General features: G+C 33.9%; 1 long non-coding RNA gene across 2 annotated transcripts in view; it reads right to left on the reverse strand.

Moving 5' to 3' along the window:
* Nucleotides 1–10,601: 10,601 nt before the first annotated feature.
* LOC141493195 (uncharacterized) overlaps nucleotides 10,602–21,842 on the reverse strand; it is a 50,080-nt gene continuing 38,839 nt past the window's right edge. Inside the window, exon 5 of one of the 2 annotated variants that reach the window (XR_012470143.1) lies at nucleotides 10,602–11,967. This is a non-coding gene — a long non-coding RNA (uncharacterized LOC141493195). Of the gene's footprint in view, nucleotides 11,968–12,925; nucleotides 12,972–21,842 lie in introns of those variants that run through there. The other variant, XR_012470142.1, reaches the window with a different exon arrangement.

Here is a 21,842-nt window from a genome sequence, read left to right on the forward strand (position 1 = left end):
ACCAGAGGTTGGACACAAATAGTTTGAACATTTGGGATGGATATGCCTCTGGATGTGCACATTTCATGTGTCCTTTGTGCTACTTCAATTGTGCTTTGCTCATAGAATACAGCTCTTTCTTTGATGCAGGTACATCATCCAGGGCAGTCTTGTGTAGGTGTCTCCTGCATTGCACAATCAATACTTAAGTTATTCAGAGAGACCTTGAGGGTGTCCTTGTTTGGCTTCTTCTGATCTCCCTGAGAGTGCTTGCCATATTTAAAGTTTTCTGCAAAATAGTTTTTTAGGTAAATGTATGTTTGGCATTTGAACAACACAGCCAGCCCATCAGAGTTTTGCTCTCTGCATTAGAGTTTGAATGGTTGGCAGTTTAACTCAGGAAAGGGCCTCAGTATCTGGCAATGTAATCTTGCCAGGGAATCTTCAGAATTTTCCTAAGACAGTTCAAATGGAAGTGGTTAAATTATCTGTCAGTATATTGGTAGATTACGGTTTCACAGACATATAACAAAGTCTGATTGTAATAGAAGAAGGACTGGAAGTACCTGGATCTTAGCTAATAACAATTACTAGAATTTAATATAGCAGCTAAGTAGCAGAGTGGATAGAGTGCCAGCCTTGGAGTCAAGAAGACTCATCTTCCTGAATTCAAATCCAGCCTTAGATACTGTGTGACTTTGGAGAAGTAACTCTGTTTGCCTCAATTTCCTCATGTGCAAAATAAACTGGAGAAGAAAAATAAAACCTCCAAGTCTCTGCTAAGAAAACTCCAAATGGGGTCATGAATAATCAGATTTGAATGAACAACAACAACAACAACAAAAGCATTTAACATTTAAAAAAAGTATCTCATTTTATCCTCAAAGCAGCCAAAAGAGATAGGTGCTGTTATTCCCCTTTTCCAGATGAAGAGACTGAGACAGACAGAGGTTAAGTGACTTACCTAGTACCTCACAGTGTCTGTGGTTGGATTTGAATGTAGGTCTTCTTGATTCCAGGCATAGCAGTCTATTCATAGTGCCAGCTAACTGGAAGTATATTGGTTTTAAATTCTAAGACATATAAATTATAAGAGATCATTCAAACTTGTAGCTGTGGGATAGACTGTTAATCTTTCCCCCAGCGAGGTCATTGTTGTTCAATCATTTCAGTTGTATCCGGCTCTTCATGACTCCATTTGGGGTCCAGTACAGCCAAGGGACTTGACCAGGATTATAGTTACCAGGTGTCTGAGGCTGGATTTGAACTCAGGAAGATGACTCTTCCTGATTCCAAGTCCAATGTTCTATCAACTAAGTCAGCTAGTTAGCTGCCCCTCACCCCTTGTAACCAGATGGTGGGGGAGGACCAAAAGTCTGTTCAGTATATCAGGACACCAGCTCTTATACAGAAAAGTCAGACTAGGACTGAAAAGTCTGACAGCTCTCTCTGGCCACAGTGATCAGCCACTTGCCATAGTTGCATTTAAAAAAATTGGAAATAGTCATTTTGATGCTGAGGTCACAATGATAGGATTTCAGAAATTCTCATCAGAATAAATCTTAGCATTCTAGTGTACTTGGTAGAATTCCAAAGAAAGAAATCACCACTGATTTTCATCACCCGATTTCATTAAAAAAAATTTCTAGTTTATACCACAAGTTGCCAGGTAAATGCTTAATTGATATCTGGGGTTAATATGATTTTGTTCAAAAGCAGCCAGAGGGAGAAGATTCCTATTACACTGAACTACACTTATCCCAGGAGAGCTGGCATTGTTCATATAAAAAAATAGGTACAGTGATATCTCACTTATCTGGAGATAAGTCTTCAGGTAATTGAAAACTAAGGTATAAAGCTGGGAGGTTTTATTTTGATTATTTAGATGCAATGAGAACACTGCGCAAGAGAGATCTGGGTTATTCTTAAGTTCTTAATTCTTATTTAATGTGCAATTTTTAAGCAATTTAGTTATCTCTTTTCTTAGGACACAGAAAATTGGATATACTAAATTAGGAGAGAGGAAAAGGGGCTCACCCAGTAAGCTTAAAAGATGACTGATAGCCTGCCATTAAGAGAGAAGGCAAAAACAAAATAAAAAAAGATAGAGATGGACATACTACTCATTTACCTGAGTTCAGATCTGGACTCAGACATATCCTAGATATGTGACCCTGGGTAAGTCACTTAACTCTATTTGTCTCAGTTTCCTCATCTGTTAAATGATCTGGAAAAAGAAATGGCAATTTACTCCATTATCTTTGCCTAGAAGACCCCAAGTAGGGTCATGAAGAGTCAGATACAACTGAAGTGGTTAAACAACAGCTACAAAGCAATGAATATTCACTAGGGATTCTAAAAAGAAAAAATCCAAATATTTATTAAGCATCTAATAATGCTGAGTGTACTATACCCAGAAGTAAAGGAGAAATGGATTTTAAAACACAGTCCCTGTCATCAGACAGATTTACAGAATTACATGAAAATGAAGACCCTGATTCAATAAAAAAAAAGGTTAGTTGCTTCCCCACCCCTTTGTTGGAGAGGAATGTTACCAAATGGATGAGACTGTTGGAACGGATGTCAGAAAGATCTGGTCTCAAATCCTAATTCCGACCCTTAAGCATCTCACTAATCTCTCTAAGCCTGGAAAATTCTCTAAGGCTATATATTAATAGATAGGAATAGTGACTCGTAGTTTAAGAAGAGAGAAATATTAGAATCAAGATTTATAGCTCGATGACCCAATCTCATTTGATAGATGAGGAAAGTGTGGCACAGTCGATAGAGCACTAGCCCTGGAGTCAAGAGGAACTGAGTTCAAATCTGGTCCCAGACATATAATAATTGCCTAGCTGTGTGACCTTGGGCAAGTCATTTAACCCCACTGCCTTTAGTAAAAACTAAAAGCAAAAACAAAAGATAGATGAGGAAACTGAGGACTAGAAGGGTAATTGATTTTTCCAAGGGTATGCACAGGTAGAGACTACCGATTTTAAATTTTGTATATTTTTTAAAGTACCATGTGAATTGTCCATAAAGTCACAAAGTTGAAAGAGTTCCTTTAAAATGTTTAAATTTTTCTTTTTTTAATAAGTTTTTAGTTATTTGGAAAAATGCTCATTTCCTATTAATCTTGGTTGAATGATATGATACCCTATATATTTTGATCAATTTTTTTCCTCATTAGAATAGGTTGTGTTTTCCTTTGGACTTCTGACCAATGTCTTGGCAGTGTATCCTTTTTCCTATTTCTTCCTTTGCCTTGTTAACAGTGAAGTCATCATTAATTTCAGATGAAAAAGCCTTGCTGCAATGAGCTGAGATAATCTGATTTGAAGGTTCTGATTGATCTGTGTTTAAAAAGACATGCAAACAGGACCAGTTGAATGCCTTGCCTTCTCTACCACCAAGCTCTCATGGCCTCATTAGAGTCTTCAGCTTTGCCTCTAGCGCCTGTTGTTTCACACATTTTTTATAAGGCTGTCGGCTTCTAATAAATGGAATTATATTTCTGCCATCAAGTGTTCCCACAAGCAATCAAAGAAACACTGCCATTGTTCTCCCAAAGCAATAGCATCAGCACCATTGTCACATCACCAACATGTAATACAGGCTGGTTATTAGTTTTGCTTTTTTTTTGCTAGACTGACAGCTCTGGAGAATCTCCCTGAAATGCCAGATTCCCAAGCCAGGCATTTACATTGGAGATGGTATGTGCATGTACATTGGGTCTGGGCACCATACAGGTGAATAGGAATGGATGAGATAGAGGCAAGGAAGAAAGAGTTGTCAGGAATGCATATAATTCAAAACTTTAAATGGGGTTTAATGAGAGCTCACATCACTGTCCTTACAAAATCTGTAGTTGTTGGGTTCCAAGTCTCTTTACTGCCTAGGACTCTCAGTAATATCTATCTTACTGAGGAAGACACAGAACTTACAGAACTTAGGGTTTTCCATTAAACTACATTTTATCATGTTGCCAAGTTCAATCCCATGTATATATTATGATCATGGTTAATGTAGCCAAAAGGGACCATCTAATCCAACTCCATTATTTTGTGGATGAGGAAACTGAAGCCCAAAAAATTTAAGTTACTTATCCAAGATCTCATTACAGCAAGTGATAGAGATGGAATTTGAATACAAATCTTTCAACTTTAAATCCAAAATTGGTTTCACAATAAAATGATATCATTGGCAAGTCAATTAAAAAATTAGTTCACTAAATGATAAATCATTAACCCAGAAGAAAGAGTGAGATTCCCTAAGCATTAACTCCACTGCGGGCTAATTCATATCTGAGGAAGCAAACTCTCCATTTGTTGGTTTTGGATCAAGTTTACAGAAAGAAATTCAGAAATCCTCAGTTGGGGAAAAAACCCAACTACTAACCATATTAGAATGTTATATGCTCTTATTTTTAGCAGAAAGATCTGCATACTTTCAGGACACTGTTCATACACACTTGTGTAGTATAGCTGCAAGTCATGGAACATTGAAGCTTCTGGAGAATTAAAAATATGTATCACATAGAGGATGAAGGAGGGGGAAATGGAGGCTCTAAATAGGCTGTCACATATCATAAATATGAAACTTGGAAGAAAAATCAGAGTTAAAATGCCATTGGGAATTGCCTGAAGGAAAAAGATGAGCAATTGATAATAACTTAAAATATTACCCCATTCAGGGCTTTGAATAGACAAGAAATTTAAAGATCTCTAATTTTTTTCATTGATATATTTTGTTTTTATATTTTCTTCTAAATATATACCTCTCCCTTTAACTTCCTAACAAGTGATCCCATAGAAGGTAGACTTTTTCAAAGAGAAACAAAAGCATATCAACTAAAACAACTTTACATCAATCAAAACTGAAATATATATATATATATATATATATATATATATATATATATATTTCTACTTCTTTCTTATTTATAGATTTATGTGCTGCTTTTCCTATGGAACACAAATTGAAACACAAGAAACACAGAGCTCTATCCACTGGCTTAAGCACATAAGGTCCAAAGCTTAAATAAGCTAGGGAGAAGTATAAAGCAAATGAGAGTAGGATTCTGCACCACTCTTATTAGATTATTAAACTAATGTCTTATGTTAAAATCAGTTGAATCAAATGTCTTCCTTTACTTTTGAAGAGTTTAAAGAATAAAAATAATTATTTTCATCAAATAGAAAAAGAAAATGGTAAATCCATTAATCTTATGGTGAAGTGGGTCAGAATTAGTAGGAGCAGATTGTATTCTTTTTCAGAAGACTTTCATTTGACTTTTTGTGCAGGTGAAAATTATTAACCCAATTCTTCCCTTCTCAACTGGTCATTTTATTTGCTCTCTCCTCTGAAAAGCAAAATCTACAGGACATGGTGAGATAAATATATCACTTGATTGCTCCTTCAGCAGTTAATCTCAATGTCCAAACCCAAATTCATTCTTTCTTGTTCCTATATATCTCTTTCCTCCAAGTTTCTTTATTGCTATTGATGGCACCATGACCTCTCCAGTTACCTAGGCTCAAGATTTCTTATATCCATTCTTTCCTTTTCACTACTATTATTATCAAGACGCTCAGAATATCAAACTTGGACCATTAAAAGAATCTCTCACTGTCTGTCCTTCCTTAGTCTGGCATTTAGGGTCCTACCAGTCTAGGTCCAACCAGCTTTTCCATCTTATCTCAATCTTTTACTTTCTGTAATTAAGACTGTGACAAAATAAATAACTAAACTTGACCTCCCTTGAAATTATTTATTCTCATATTACCCCTTTCATATAATGTACTCCATTCTTCCACCCACTATCTTTGTTGCCTCCTACACGAAACTTTTTCAGATCCTTTCAACCAAAAATAATATGTCCTTATTCAGATTCCTCATATTCATAATATATTCATAATAGCAGGCACCAAAATGGCTCATGGACAATGTGCTGGGCCTGGATTCAGGAATTCTTAAATTCAAAACCAGCCTTAGTCTCTGTTTAGCTGCATAACCTTGAGCAAGTCACTTATTCTCTGTTTGCTTCAGTTTCTTCAACTGTAAAATAAGGATATTAGTAACAATCTGCCTCCCAGTGAGAATTAACTGAGATAGATTTTGAAAGTACTTTGTTAAATGCCTGTAGCAAAGTAAGTGTTCTAGAAATGCTAACTTTCACTAACTAACTACTTAGTACGTGATCATAGAATCACAGATTCAGAAGAGCTGCAAGGGACCTCAGGTTATCATTAGAATATAGCTCCTTCTCAGTAGTGATATCTTCTTCCTTAGTATTTGTATTTCCAGGACCTAGGACAGTAGTAGGCACAAATATAACTGTTTTGGTTGATTGATTTTTATCCAAACACCTCAATTTGCTGATAAAGATACTCTAACAGAACTGAAGTTAGATCATATGCTAGAGTGGCTAAGAATTAGAGTCTTGTTCAACTAGTTTAATCCCAAGGTAAATATTTTCCCCTTCACCATTGATAATAATAATCACAACAATGAAAATAAACATTTTGGAACACTTTAAGGTTTGCAAAGTACTTTATGAGTATTATCTTATTTTTATATTTGCAGCAATCCTAGGAGGTATATTCTATTATGCCCACTTTACAGAAAAGAAAACTGAGAAAAACAGAGATTAAATGATTAAGCCAGGATCATATGATTAGTAAACTTGTTAGAGTTTGAACTTGTTAGGGTTTGAACTCAAGTCTTTCCAAGACCAGAATTCTATCCATTGATCAATCTAGCCAATTCTTATGTATTCTATACCTAGTTCTTGGGTAGAATGAGACATGAATGGATTATTCTTTTTTCAGATATTTTAGTAATTACCATTTCCCCTGGTTATTCTACTGGTTATAAAGTGTTATTTAAATGGCTGATTTATAACTGTTACTGTACCTCCAAAAAAGTGTTCATTTCCTCTTTACTTTGTTAGTCTTCGTCTTTGTGGTTTCCTTTGAAGGCTATCTTTATTTCCACTTGATGGGGGGCAGAAAGAACAGCATCAGGGCCACAGATATAATGTAGTCACTGGCCTCAGCAAGTCAACGAAAAGTTAAAACACACACACACACACACACACACACACACACACACACACAGACATCAAGAAATTATACACACAGAAAAGGACACCATCACAAAGTACAGATGTAAGATTCCAGGTGGGAGTTTGGGCTGCTCATTGTGCTATAATCTACCTAAATTAAAGACAATGTTAGAACACATGTTGGGATCAGGAAAAAAATCACCATGGCAACAGATGATGCAAAAGGCTATGTCTTAAAAGAAATCATGCTGTTATCTTGAAAGAGAAATGCATAATACAAGAAGTGCTTTGAGATTTATCTTTTAAAGTCATATGTACGTGGAAATTGGAAGTGTTTTGCTCATGGAACAATCACTATCTGTTTTTTTACATAGCTATTTCATTGATATCAGCCAATGATTGGCTGAAGAGGAGATTCTGGAAGTCAGGGTAAGCAGGTATCTGAGATCATCTAGTGTAACTTCATCTAGAACTGCATTGGAATAGATGCTACCTTTGCTGTCTGAGGACCAGGGGCCAAATCTGACCTCTGATACGTTGATAGCTGTGTGATTTTGGACAAGTCATCTAACCTCCATGTTCATCATTTTCCTCATTGATAAAGTAAGAAAATTGGACTGGATGGTCATTGATATCCCTTTCAGTTTTAGATCTAAATGCTATGGTCCCAACCATATAACCTTGGGCAAATAATTTACCTCTCTGAGTTTCAGTTCTTATCTAGATGGTGAGAAGTTTGGATCAGAAGATTTCTAAGGTTGCTTGTGATTTTGCATTTCTTAGCATATTCCTACTAATGCACCCTTCTCTGAGCTTCCTTTATTCTGGTTTGCTTGTAAATGAGAACTCAGGGATATAACTGGGCAATTTAAAATTTTTTTTTATGAATTGTCCATGATGGAATTGTAATATGGGAGAAGACACTAAGGGTCTAGGATTAAAAAAAATTATTAAAGTACTTGAAAGGGTGTTTTAGGGGTGGCTAGATGGTGTAGTGGATAGAGCACTAGCCCTGAAGTCAGGAGTATCTGAGTTCAAATCTGGCCTCAGACACAATAATTACCTAGTTGTGTGGCCTTGGGCAAGCCGCTTAACCCCATTTGTCTTTAAAAACCTAAAAAAAAAAAAAGACCACCAAGAGGCAAATTCAATAAAATTATGACCCTTACTCCTGCATATGTCTATATGTAAATATAACTACATGTATGTACGGCTTTGCTACTTTTGATGAGGGCAAGGTAAAATGCTGAGAAGCCAGTCTGACAAAAAGAGTAGGGTGAAGAAAGGAATAGTAGTTCAAGGAGAAAGAACTGATAGGAATTAAGGCAAATAGCCAAAGTGTGGAATCCTGTTAATTTGTGTTTAGGAAAAGAAATGATTTTTAGATGCTTATTTAAAAAAGAAGGACACATTTAGGTGATAATCAAAAGATACTAAAAGGGTAATAGCTAAAATTATAAAGAGAGAAGATTTATATTTAAACAGAACCTTAACTAAAATTTTCAAACCATCTTTATATAAATGTATACAATCTAATTTTCTCCTCACAACCTGCTCCTCACATTCTCATTTCTTGACTGTATAAAGTAAAATATAAAATAAGAATTTTCAGTCATATAACTTGTCTGTGGGAAAAAAAACAGGATTCAAACCAAGATTCCCTGAATGAAGCTTATTGCATGAGAATAAGCATTAACTTTACAAGCCTCATGGATCAAAAAGGTAAAAAGCTCATTTATTAGCATTCACTTGGGAAATTGTAATTTTGTGATTTGGACTCAATAGTGGGATGTTGTTATATCAGGCATAAAGAAATGCGATATAGTGACAAGGCAATTAGGCCGGTAATTGTGGGGTATAAGAAATCTGGGTCTGTAGAAATATCCTACTACCACTTGCCCTATCACTGCTTCCCTTCTCTGAAAGTCAGGATTTGAGATTTCCTAACTTTGAGTACATAAAGTATTCTTTCCACTACACCAAACTGCTTCTTACTTGAACTAGTTCTCTCAGCTTCCAGCCCCTTCCCTAATTCCCCAGATCACTTCCTCAACCCACTCCCCTAATTAGATTCTTCAACATAATCCTTTTCCTTTAGTTGGGCTAATTCTCCCCAAAGATATTACAGGAATTTTGACCATATCCCTTAAGAAGACAATGGAATTACTGAATTCCAATGGCAAGGGAAAAGCTGCAGCACTTTGTCAAGTGAACAATGGAAAAAATGGATTTGAAAAGCACTGCAGAGTTCCCAAACAGTGGTTACCTGGGACTTGGTATGTGTGTTCATCTTCCTGGATGAATTATGATCAGTAAGGCAGAAATATTAAGCAAATTAGAACAATGCTAAAAGGGGAGGGGGGGTGGGGTAAGAACAGAGTTCCAGATGGGATTTTGCCTAGCATATTAAGAAAACCAAGGTGGAAATCCTTGGGCCAGTGCTAATTATTTTGGAAAGCTCATTACATTTAAGCAGGTTTCCAGAACACTGAGAGTTACTGAACCTCATTCCCAATTCCCAAAAAGGAATTTGATTTGAGCTTGGTCTAGGGCATGAGGAAGACCCATCAATGATTTTAGACCTAGCATACAATAATTAATTGAAAGGAAAGAAATATATGTGAGCAGTTGAGTTGGAATGGAGGGCAAAGAAGCCTGTGAACCACAAGAGCAGTTCTGACAAAATGAGGACTGGCCAATCTAGTATATAGTATCATATCATTTAGAACTCAGTGAAATCTTAGTGATTATCCAGTTCTTTTCCTTGCCCTCATTTTCCTTGTTAGGCCCATGGAAGTTATCTGACTTGCCCAAGGTTACATAGGAAGGAAGTAGAAGAACTGACATTTAAATCCATTAGATTTTCTATTACTCCATACTACATAAAATGACAACTTTGCAATATAGGTCTCACTTTTTCCTCTTCCCTTCACCTCCTGGTAGTGGATTTTAGAAAAGAGGAGTTTACCTTTAATAATAGGGAGGGTAGTGTTTAACACACATCTCTGAAATGGGAGTTTTTCTTCTGGACTTGGGTCCCCATCCTTCCCAGAAGACTATTGTTTTAAAAATGCATTGCATTTGGGATGGAATATTTCTATGCTTCAAGGAATTATGAGTTCTATCATCACAGTAAAACATGCATAGATGTGCACCAAATAATGAAGAGTGAAAAGAGCAGAACCAAGAGAATGTTGTACACAGTAATAGCAATATTGTTTATGAACAACTTGAGAGAATGTCATTTTAGTTGTTTAGAAATGCCCAAATCAAATAAATACAAAGGATATATGAAGGAATATATTACTTTCATCCAGAGAAGTAAATGATAAATAGAAGTATGTATAGAACAATTTTGCATAGATATGTGGGTATATATGATATATTGCTTCTATGCATATATTATTTGTGTCTAATGGTAATCATCTCAAGGATAAGGGAAAGGAAAAAGAATTTTTGATCACTTTATATATATTTAAAAGGAATAGTATAAGCTAGCATATGCCTAAGCATAACAGATTTATGAATTCATGGCAATCACCTTTTTATTATATATTATAGATATGCATATTTTGTTACCTAAAATAAAATAACTATAAATAAGTAAAACTATAAATAAAATAAATAAAAAGTTTTTAAAAGATACTTAGCTTCTGGACCACCAAGACTTTCCACCTAATTTACAACTGAAACCTCCCAATATATATGATGCCTTTCCCACTAGTCTGTGAGAGTCAGCATTGTATTGGTTCTCTATTGTCCTCCCAGAGTTTAGCACAGTACCTTGCACTTAAGGTTTTTTCATTCATTTTGTTTGTTGAAGTCCTCAGGATAGTGTCAGGGTCCTGACATCACAGGGACAACCCAGTTTATCTCCAAGGAGTAAATGATGAGCTCCCATATCTTGTTGATTCTGCTTCCATAATAGTCCTCGCATCAGTGCCTTACTTTCCACTTGCGTTACCAGCTTCCTGGCTCAGACTCTCATTCCTTTATTTATGGACTATTGCAATAGCCTATAATTGCTCTTCTTGTTTCCAGTTTCTCCCCTCTCTAATTCATCCTCCAAGCATCTGTCAAAATCATTTTCTTAAATTATAGATCTGACCATGTAATTTCTCTGCCTAAGAATCTTCAGTGATTCCCTATTATAACCAAGATAGGTGCAAACTCCTCATTTGGTGTTTAAAAGCTTTTGCAGTCTGACTCAGTTTACTTTTCCAGCTGTAGTTCATAAGACTCTGTTAGCTCTGTGTTCCGGTCTAACAAGACTACTTACTATTCCTTGAACTTGGCCTTCCAGTTCTGTTCTCTGAGATCTGACAAAGGATATTCCTATGCCTAGAATATGCTCCTATTGGAATATTATCATCTCTACCTCTTATAATTTAATATTTGTAATTGGAATAATTTTCTATTTCTACTTTTTATCATCTTTCAAGTCTCAGCTTAGATATGAGTACTATCAAGAAGCTTTTTGGAAATCCTCCTAATTTTTATTGCTTTTTCTCTTCTCAAGTTACCTGTACCTATTAAACAGAAATATGTTGAATAGTCTCAAATGTTCCTTAAGGGCAGGCAGTCCTTTACTATTATTATTTTTAATCTTCGTACCGCCAGTACTTGGTCCAGTGCATGGACCAGAATAGAAGGGGAAAGGGAATAAAATCCTACTTTGTGTTTAGCAGTTTTGAAAAACAAATATTCTTATTTGCTATTTATTAGATGCTTAGTAAGTATCAGGTTAATTGAATTAAGACTAACTGTTGCCAGGACCTCAGTGCTTATATCTGTATTGGGAGACATATTATAACATAATGGAAAGAACAGTAGCCTGAAAATGAAAAACCTAGTTTTTAAGGATGTTTTAAAGTCTTGTGATATTGAAGCTGCTTTCTTTCTTTTGGTCTCAGATTCTTTCTCTGTAAAATAAAATTAAAGAACCACATGATACCTTACATCCTTTATAATGTTTAAGGTTCTATGAATCTGATATCAAACAGAAATGAAGCATTGGTCTACTTGGATCAGGTCTTTTAATCACTTTTGGCTAGTAGATCTTGAAGACTGTAGGTGATGGCTAATGAGACCCCTTTTACATGATGAATTCTCAGAGAAGGGAAAAGAAAAAAATTGATCAACCAACAAGTAGTTTTTGAATGCCTACTAAGAACTCAGTGCATGACAAGTGACAACGTTCCTTCCTTTAAAGATCTTACAATGTAGATAATAACTTTATATAATAAATAAAATATATGTATATTAAATTATGTGCAAAATAGATGCAAGGCAGTAGGGATGGGAGCATAAGGAAAGCACTAATAGAATGGAGGATCAAGAAAACTTCAAGTATAATGAGAAAAAGTTTTCTGCCCCATTGTTTCAGAAAATATTTTGTAGTATTGTATGACTCATAAGAGAGAATAATTTACCTGCTATGAAAATAGACTGAGATTTTTCATAAAATGTAGGCAAAAAGACCTACAGTCCTAAGTATGTACTATGAAAATGTAAATATTTTAAGGATTCCTTTGTGTTTGTTTTTCATTCCAGTTCCCTCCACAACAATTTTTTTTTTTTATTTAGGAAACTCCCCACCCCATAAGAAACAAAAAACTGATTCAACCTTGTAAGTAAAAAGGAGAGCAAGCAACTGGGATTTAGGCAAGAACGTAGCAACTCTAAGCTTGTTATAAAGGGAAAGGACTTCCATGATTACAAAAAAGAAAACCAAAAACCTGTGATCAGTCCTTTCTCTCTCATATAATTATTGTAGCCAGATAGACAGTGGAGCTTCTCTATCTCTCTTCTACCTAACTCAAAGTTGCTAAGTATAGTTTACTCTGAGGTAGAATAGATGGTACTTGCCATAATAATGGAAAGATGGTGAGATAAATGATGAGCAGGGATGGTGGAGGAATTAAGACTGAAAGACAAAAAGTTCACAAGAAAAGGGTAGGTATGAGTCTATCTCTCAAGCAAATTGGAATTTTAGTAATATCTACCTTATAGGCTTATTGTGAATATATTTGCGACAAACACATGTAAATACTTTATAAAGCTCAAATTTTTATATCAAGTCTATCTATGATGAACCACCAATAGGATTCAAAGAGACAGAAAGAAAAATCAGGAAGAATTTTTTTAGAAGTTCAAAACATAATGAATATACATTATTCTTTTAAAATGAAATTAATTTTAAAAACCAGATAATAAAAGAATTGCATGGAATCCTAGACAGCATTGACTAACTTCAGACTCTTTCAAAGGAGAAATAAAACTTTTAAAAGAAGATTTTAAGATAAAAATCAGAGTAAAGAAAAATCAAATTACTCAAAGAAACAAGACAATGGCAAAATAAAAGAAATTAAAGCTTGAAATAGAGATTCTCTCCAAGATAGTACATGTTCCAAAAAAGGGAATGCAAAATTTGAAATTCAAAAATACATGTGGGGAAAAAAATTGGCCAACAAAAGCAAAGGGCAATAGATTTGAAAGAAAACAGAAATTTTATGCAAGCAGAGTCAGTGACTTTGAAGACATTTAATTTAAGGAGCATAGGTTTCCCAGAAAAACAATTGAATAAATTAAAATAAAACTGAATTACATATGGCAAGACGTAATACAAGAAAGCTGCCCCAAACTTTTGAATACAGACAAAAAAGTAATGATTGATTGAATTCACAGATTGCAATGAGTGAAAATCTCTACCCTTGAAAGTCTAAAGCATATAAATTTTAGAATCTCAGTGTCAAACAACATATTTCACAAATATCCAGGAGAAAAGTCTTTAGCTAAGGAGAAATATCAATTTGAATAGTTCATAAAAATAGAGTTTCTGGGAGGAACTCTCCTATGGGAGAAGGGGACCTCAGGGATAGAAGAGTCTTCCAAGGTAAGAAGGCAGCTGAGGTGTGGCAGTGATCAGAGTTAGACTAGGCACTCTGCTAAACACTGGCAACAAAAATACAAGCAAGTAAACTCTCCCTTGCCTTAAAAAGAGGGATGACAACATATATGAAGGGGTTAGAAAGCAGAGTTTGTGTGGATTAGTTGATGACTTTGGAGTGAGATGGAGACCTGGATCTGGGCAAGTTAAGATGAAAGCTCTTTTATTCGAATGCAAGATGATTCTAGCCCAACAGATCCAGAGAACAGGGAGATTTTAAAGATGGACTGCTACTTGACCTGGCTAAGGGAAGGAAACGGATAGTGATTATTTTAGTTCCATAATATGTTTTGTATTGGGATTAGAATAAATATAGTGCAAAATGAAAGCAATGAGGTAAGAGGTAGGAAGATTAAAAAAAAATAAAGGAGACCATTAAAGGAACATTTTAAAAGAGTTCAGTGGGGACTAAAGAAGGGAACTCTGTATAAATGAATGAGTACCTTTTGGAGATCACCCTTTCTCTTTTTTTTTCTTTTTTTAAAAAAATGTTATTTTATAATTTATGGAATAAAACAAGCATTTTTATAATAGTATAATTAAAATATTTGCACATGAAACTACAGATCTATTATTTGTAGATTGTTATTCCTTTTAAATATATAAATTATCATATAAATTTCTTTTACCCTTCTTTTTCCTTCTCTCCCCCACTCTGTCCTAAAGATGGTCACCATTGGACACAAATAGGCATGTGTGTGTGTGTCTATGTATATGTATTACATACTTATATGTATATGTGTGTAAATACATATAAGTGTAAAAATTCTTCTATCGTATTTTCTTACTTCTATTTATCAGTTCTTTCTCTGGATACAGATAAGGGGTTTCTTTATTCTTTATAGTCAATTTGAGCATTTATAATAGTCAAAATTAATTATTCATTCAAAGTCATTCTTTCTTTTTTGTTTTTTAGGTTTTATTTTATTTTATTTTATTTTATTCTTTTTTTTGGCAAGGCAATGGGGTTAAGTGGCTTGCCCAAGGCCACACAGCTAGGTAATTATTAAGTGTCTGAGGCAGAATTTGAACTCAGGTACTCCTAAATCCAGGACTGGTGCTCTAACGACTGCACCATCTAGACGCCCTGCAAAGTCATTTTAAAAACAATATTACTGTTACTCTATACAATGTTCTCTTGGCTCTGTTCATTTCACTCTTCACTATTATCTTCAAATCTTTCCATGGGGTTTTCTAAGATCATTAAGCTCATCATTTCTTTTATTTTTATTTAATTTTTCCAATTACATTTTATGAAGGTTTTTCAGCATTTATCCATTTCTATATTTGTTACACATTTTTCTACCATCCTCTTTTCCCATTTACTCCTTTTTTAAACTTTTTGTTTGTTTGTTTTTGCAAGGCAAATGGCATTAAGTGACTTGGCCAGGGTCACACAGCTAGGTAATTATTAAGTGTCTGAGGTCAGATTTGAACTCATGTCCTCCTGAATCCAGGGCCAGTGTTCTATCCACTATGCCACCTAGCTGCCCTCCCCACTTAATTTTAACAATCTAGCAAAAGTTGTACATATACATATTTGTGTTTAACGTGTTTACATAGTAGTCATTTTGTGTATGAGGAATTTTAACTAAGGGAAAAGAAAGAAAACCATGGAATAGGAACGAAACACATAAGAGAAGTTTTTTTAAAAGGAACATAGTATCCATTCAGATTATATTGTTTGTTTTGTTTATTTGTTTGTTTTTTGTTTTCCTCTAGATATGAATGATATTATCCATAGCAGGTGTCCCAGGATTGTCCTAGATCTCTGAACAGCCGATTGGATCAGAGTCCATCATAGATGGTCAACTTTGTTGTTGTTAATATGTACAATATACTTTTGATTCTGCTCCCTTTGCTGGACATCAGTTTGCAAAATTCTTTCCATGCTTCTCTAAAGGTCACTCAAGGTTTCTTATAGAGCAATAGTACTCCATAATATACATATACCACAATTTATTCAGCCATTCCCCAATTAATAGGCATCCCCTCAATTTTCAAATTTTTACCACTATAAAAAGAACTGCTATAAATATTTTTGAACATGGGAGACTTCCCATTTTTTTTGAATATAGATCTAGAAATGGTATTTCTGGGTCGCACGGTATTAATTCTTAATGCTCTTTGGACAGTTTCAAATTCATCTCCACAGTGATAGGATTAGTTCAGAACTCTACCAATATTAATGTCCCATTCTTCCCACAACCTCTTCAACACTGATCATTTTCCTTTAGTCATCTTAACCAATCTGATAGATGTGAGGTTGTACCTCATAGCTGTCTTAATTTGCATTTCTCTATCAATAATGATTTGGAGCATTTTTTTAATATGACTCCATATAGCTTTAATTTCTTCATTTGAAACTGTTTATATCTTTTGACCATTTTTCAATTAGGGATGACTCAAATTTCTTATAAATTTGATTCAATTCTCTATATATTTTAGAAATGAGACCTTAGTCAGAATCCCAAACTGTGAAAATTGTTTCCCAGATTTCTTTTTCCCTTCTAATGTTGGTTGCATTAGTTTTATAGTGCAAAACGATTTTAATTTAATGTAGTCAAAATCATCTATTTTGCATTTTTATAATGTATTCTGTTTGGTCATAAATATCTCCCCTTCCCATAGATCCTAAAGATAGAGTATTTCTTGATTTGTTAAGTGAATCACCCTTCATGTCTAAATCCTGTACACATTTTGACCTGATTTTTGAATAGAGTGTGAGGTATGGGTCTATGCCTAGCTTTTGCCTTACTGTTTCCCAGTTTTCCCAGCAGTTTTGGTCAAATAATGAGTTCTTATCTCAGTAGTTAATGTCTTTGGGTTTGTCAAACAATACATAACTATAATCATTTACTGTATCTTTTATACATGTTCTAATCCACTAGTCCATTGCTTTATTTCTTAACCAGTACCACACAATTTTGATGACTGTTCCTTTAACAATATAGTTTTAGATCTGGAAGACAAGGCCACCTTCCTTTGCCATTTTTCCTATCAGTTCCCTTGATATTCTTGACCTTTTCTTGCTCCAGATAAATTTTATTCCTATTTTCCTATCTCTGTAAAATAGATTTTTGGTAGTTTAATTGGTTTGAATAAGTAATTTAATTAAGCTAGAATTGCCATTTTTATTATATTAGTTTGACCTAACTATGAACAATTGATGTTTTTCCAGTTGTTTAGATCTGACTTTATCTGTGTGAAAATTATTTTATATTTGTGTTTATATAGTTTCTGGGTTTGTCTTGGGAGGTAGATTCCAAAGTATTCTATGTTGCCTGTGGTTACTTTAAATGGAATTTCCCTACCTCTTGCCCTTGGGCTTTGTTGTTCATATATAGAGAGATGCTGATAAATTATGTGGCTTTATTTTCTATACTATTTTATATCCTTCTGAATCTGATAATTGTTTCAAGTAGTTTTTTAGTTGATTTTCTAAGGTTTTCCAAATATACTCTCATATCATTTTACTTCTTCCTTGCCAATTCTAATTCTTTCAATTTCTTTGTCTTGTCTTATTGCTAAAACTAACATTTCTAATATTATATTGAATAGTAGAAGTGATAGTGTACATCCTTGTTTCACTCCTGATCTTATTACAAATACTCCCAGTTTATCCCAATTACATGGAATGTTTGATGAAGGTTTTAGATACTGCTAATTATTTTAAGGAAAACTCCATTTATTCCTATAATCTCCAGTGTTTTTAATAGGAATGGATGTTGTATTTTGTGACAGATTTTTTCAACATCTACTGAGATAATCATATTATTTCTACTTGTTTTTCTATTGCTATGTTCAACTATGTTGAGTGTTTTCCTAATATTGCACCATCCCTGTCTACCTGGCATAAATCCTAACCAATTAAGGTTTATTATCCAGCTAATAACTTGCTGCAATCTCATTGCTAAAATTTTATTTAAGATTTTTGCATAACTAGAGAGATTAGTCTATAATTTTCTTTGCCTGATTTTGGTTATTCTTGCTTTAGGAATCAATATCATAAAAGACCATAAAAGGAATTTTTGAGCAGTTTATGTAGAATTGAAATTAATTTTTCCTTAAATGTTTGATAGAATTCACTTGTAAATCCATCTGGACCTGGACCTTTTCTTAGGGAGTTTATTGATGATTTCTTCAAATTTTTTTTCTGAAATGGGATTATTTAAGTATGTTCTTTCCTTTTCTGTTTATATTTTTTGTAAATATTTATCCATTTCATTCAGTTTGTCCAATTTTTTTGGCATACAAATGGGCAAAATAGCTCTGAATTATCTCTTTAATTTCCTTTTCATTAGTAGTGAGTTCATCCTTTTCATTTTTTTGATTCTGGTAATTTGATATTTTCTTACTTTTTTAAATCAGATTAACCAAAGCTTATCTATTTTATTGTTTTTTTCATAAAACCAACTCTTTTATTTATTAGATCAATGTTCTTTTTTTATTTTCAGTTTTATTTTTCTCACCTTTGATTTCAGAAATTTCTAATTAGGGCTCTTTAATTTCTTGTTTTTCTAGTTTTTTTAGTTGTATGTGGAGTTTATTGATCTTTTTTCTGTTTTATTTATATAATATTTAGAGATAAAAACTTTATCCTAAAAACTTCTTTGGTTGTATCGCAAAAATTTTGGCATGATATCCATTGTTATCATTTTCTTGGATGAAATGATTATTTCTATTATCATTCTTTAAAATTGGGGTTTTTAGTTACCAAATAATTTTTGATTTTCTTTCCATGGTCCTTTATTACATGTAATTTTTATTGCATCATGACCTGAAAAGCATGCATTTATTATTTCTGTGTTTCTGTATTTGTTTGTAAGATTTTTATGCCCCATACATGGCCAGTTTTAGAATATGTGCCATGTACTGCAGAGAAAAATATGTATTCTTTTCTATCCCCCTTTCAGTTTTTTCCAGAAGTCTATCATACCTAAGTTTGCTAAGATTTTATTCACATTCTTAACTTCCTTCTCATGTATTTCGTAATTAGATTTGTCTAATTCTGAGAAAGGGAGGTTTATTAAAACTAATATAGTTTTGCTATATATATATCTCCTTGTTGTTGTAATTCGGTTCTCAGAATTGGAATACTATATGGTGTATATATGTTTAATAATGAAATAATTTCATTGCCGATTATGGCTTATAAGAAGATGCAGTTTCCTTTATTATCCTTTTTAATGAGATCTGTTTTTGCTTTTGCTTTGTCTGTGATCAGTATTGCTGTCTCTGATTTTTTTTTACTTCTGTTGATATAATATATTTTCCTCCAGTGTTTTACTTTCACCCTGTATGTATTTCTATGCTTCAGATGTGTTTTTTTGTGAACAATATATTGTAGGATTCCGTTTTTTAATCCACTTTATATATTCTTCCATTTTATGGGAGAATTCATCCCATTCATATTTTCAGTTGCTAACTAATTATTTCCCTCCAGGTTATCTTTCCCTGTTTGTTACACTTTCCTCTTCCTTTCCTCTTATTCCTCCTTGCCAATGTTTTGCTCCATTTCCCCTTTAACTTTTCTTTTAAATTTTAACAGCTTTACTTTTCACTTTACTTTCCTTTTATCAGTCACTTCTTTCCCTCTCCCCCTGCCCTGTAGGGTAGGGTAGATTTTTAAATCCAATTGGGAATGTATGTTATTTCCTCTCTGGGCCAAATCTATTGGGTAAGATTTACTTAGTGTTCACACTGTCCCTTCTTTCCCTCTACTGTAATAGATCTTTGTGCCTCTTCTCCTAGTGCTATTTACCCATAAAATCCTTCTTTTTGTTTTTATTGTTTTAACCCTATCTTGTACCTACAAACCTTTTATCAAAAGGTATCTGTCCTGTTAGAAATACTATTCTCCTCTTTCTCTATTTTATTTATATAACATTTAGAGATATAAAATTTATTGCTTGATTGATAAGCATCATTGCCTGCCATTCACTAAGTACCCTCCTCTCTTTTTGTCTCATTAGAATTAAACTTTTCAAGAGTCATAAATCACATCAAATTATAATCAGTTTTGTACCATGCCCATTTTCAAGTACCCTCCATGAACACACAATCCTCATGAGCTCAGCATTTCTTATAGCGCAGTGGTATTCCATCACAATCTCATACCACAACTTCAGTCATTCCCCAATTGATGGGCATTCCTGCAGTTTTCAATTTTTTGTCATCACAAATTGAGTTGTTGTAAACATTTTAGAACATATAGCTTTTTTTTTCTTTCTAAGTAAAGGTTGTACTTCTCAGGACTGTAGACGAATGGTATATAAATTCTGAAAGCTGAACCATTCTTCATTTTGTAGGGGACATAGATACAGAGGTAAAATATACTGCCCTTAGTGGTCAAGGAAAAGGTATGGGGCAAGATAGGGATCTATGACTAAAGTTACAAATTATTCCCAACATATAATACTACTTCCTTCACAAATTGATATTTCTTGGAGATAAAGAAAAAGAAAGCACTACCAACCATGCAACCAAAATTAAAAAAAAATAGTTGAGATCTACTAATGCACATGGTAGAGGAGAAACTTCAAATTACATGTTCCCAAAACTTTAGGTTTCATGAGTGAGCAGAAAGAAGAAATATATAAGTATATAGAAAATGAATGAAAAAACACAATTCTGAATAGATTAGAAGGGAATATAAATAAGGAAGAAAAAAAAAAGAATTAACATTTCTTGGTAAAGAACATCACAAATGCATACCACTTAAACTAAAAAAGGATTTTAAGCCTTCAGACAGGGAAATGAAAGGGTAAAAATATGGATGTAATGTGGATTAGAAATAGAAAGACAAATAAAATAATAAAATAAATTCAAGGAACCTAGGCAAATGAGAAAAGGAGGGTATACCTATGAAAATGGATTATTATCAAATTAGTGTAATGAAAAAATACTTACCACAGAGGAAAAGTATTGATAAAAATATAAAGGAACAAAAATAAAGACAAAAAATACAAATGGAGGAAAAGGTAAATCTGTCAGACCATTAAGTACTTTTTAAAATCAACTTCTATAAGTTACATTCTATGTGAAAGTCTGGAATACAAAAAGAAGCAAAAGACATTCTTTAGCCCCGAGGATGTCTCAAATCTAAAGGGGGAGACAAAAACAAACAAATAAAAAGATATACCCTCAAGCTAAATACAGGTTAAAGTGGAAGTGATTAATTGAGGGAAGACTCTAGAAGAGGAATTGGGAAAGACTTCCTATAAAAGGTTTATCTTGTCTGCCTCATTCATGGATCTGCCTCATTCATGGATCATTAAGAAGGTTAATATCACTGGAATGAAGATTATGTGGGGGGCTAAAAATACTAGAAATGTAGAACCACGGGACTGGGTTATAGAGGACTTTGAATGCTAAATAGAACATTTTTTATTTGATCCTGGAGACAAAAATTAGCCTTTGGAGTTTAGTGAATAGGGAAGTAATATGATTGGTCTGAAGCTTTAGAAAAATCACTTTGGCAGCTGAATCTCATGGCCTGAGATGGAGAGAGATTTATGGCAGGTAGACCAAACTGCAGGATATTGCAGTAGTTCAGGCATGAGATGATGCTGTCCTAGATCAGGGTAGTGGCAGTATCAGAGAAGAGAAGAGGTTCTATTTGAAACATGTTGGTGCCATACAATTGTGGATCCAAGCAAACCCTTTGTGCTAGCCTACATAAAAGAATCATGTAGTTGGGATTTGTTGTTCCATTTTAGGAGAAAGATTGACAAAACTAAAAATAAGTCCTTGGTCCACACACATGGTCTCCCATAGCCACTAATGTCTACTTTGGTACAGAGATACGGCAACTGCATGTTCTCTCACCCATATAACCTGAAAGAA

Source organism: Macrotis lagotis, chromosome 7 (assembly GCF_037893015.1).
Source record: "Macrotis lagotis isolate mMagLag1 chromosome 7, bilby.v1.9.chrom.fasta, whole genome shotgun sequence".
Taxonomy (NCBI): Eukaryota; Metazoa; Chordata; class Mammalia; order Peramelemorphia; family Peramelidae; genus Macrotis; species Macrotis lagotis.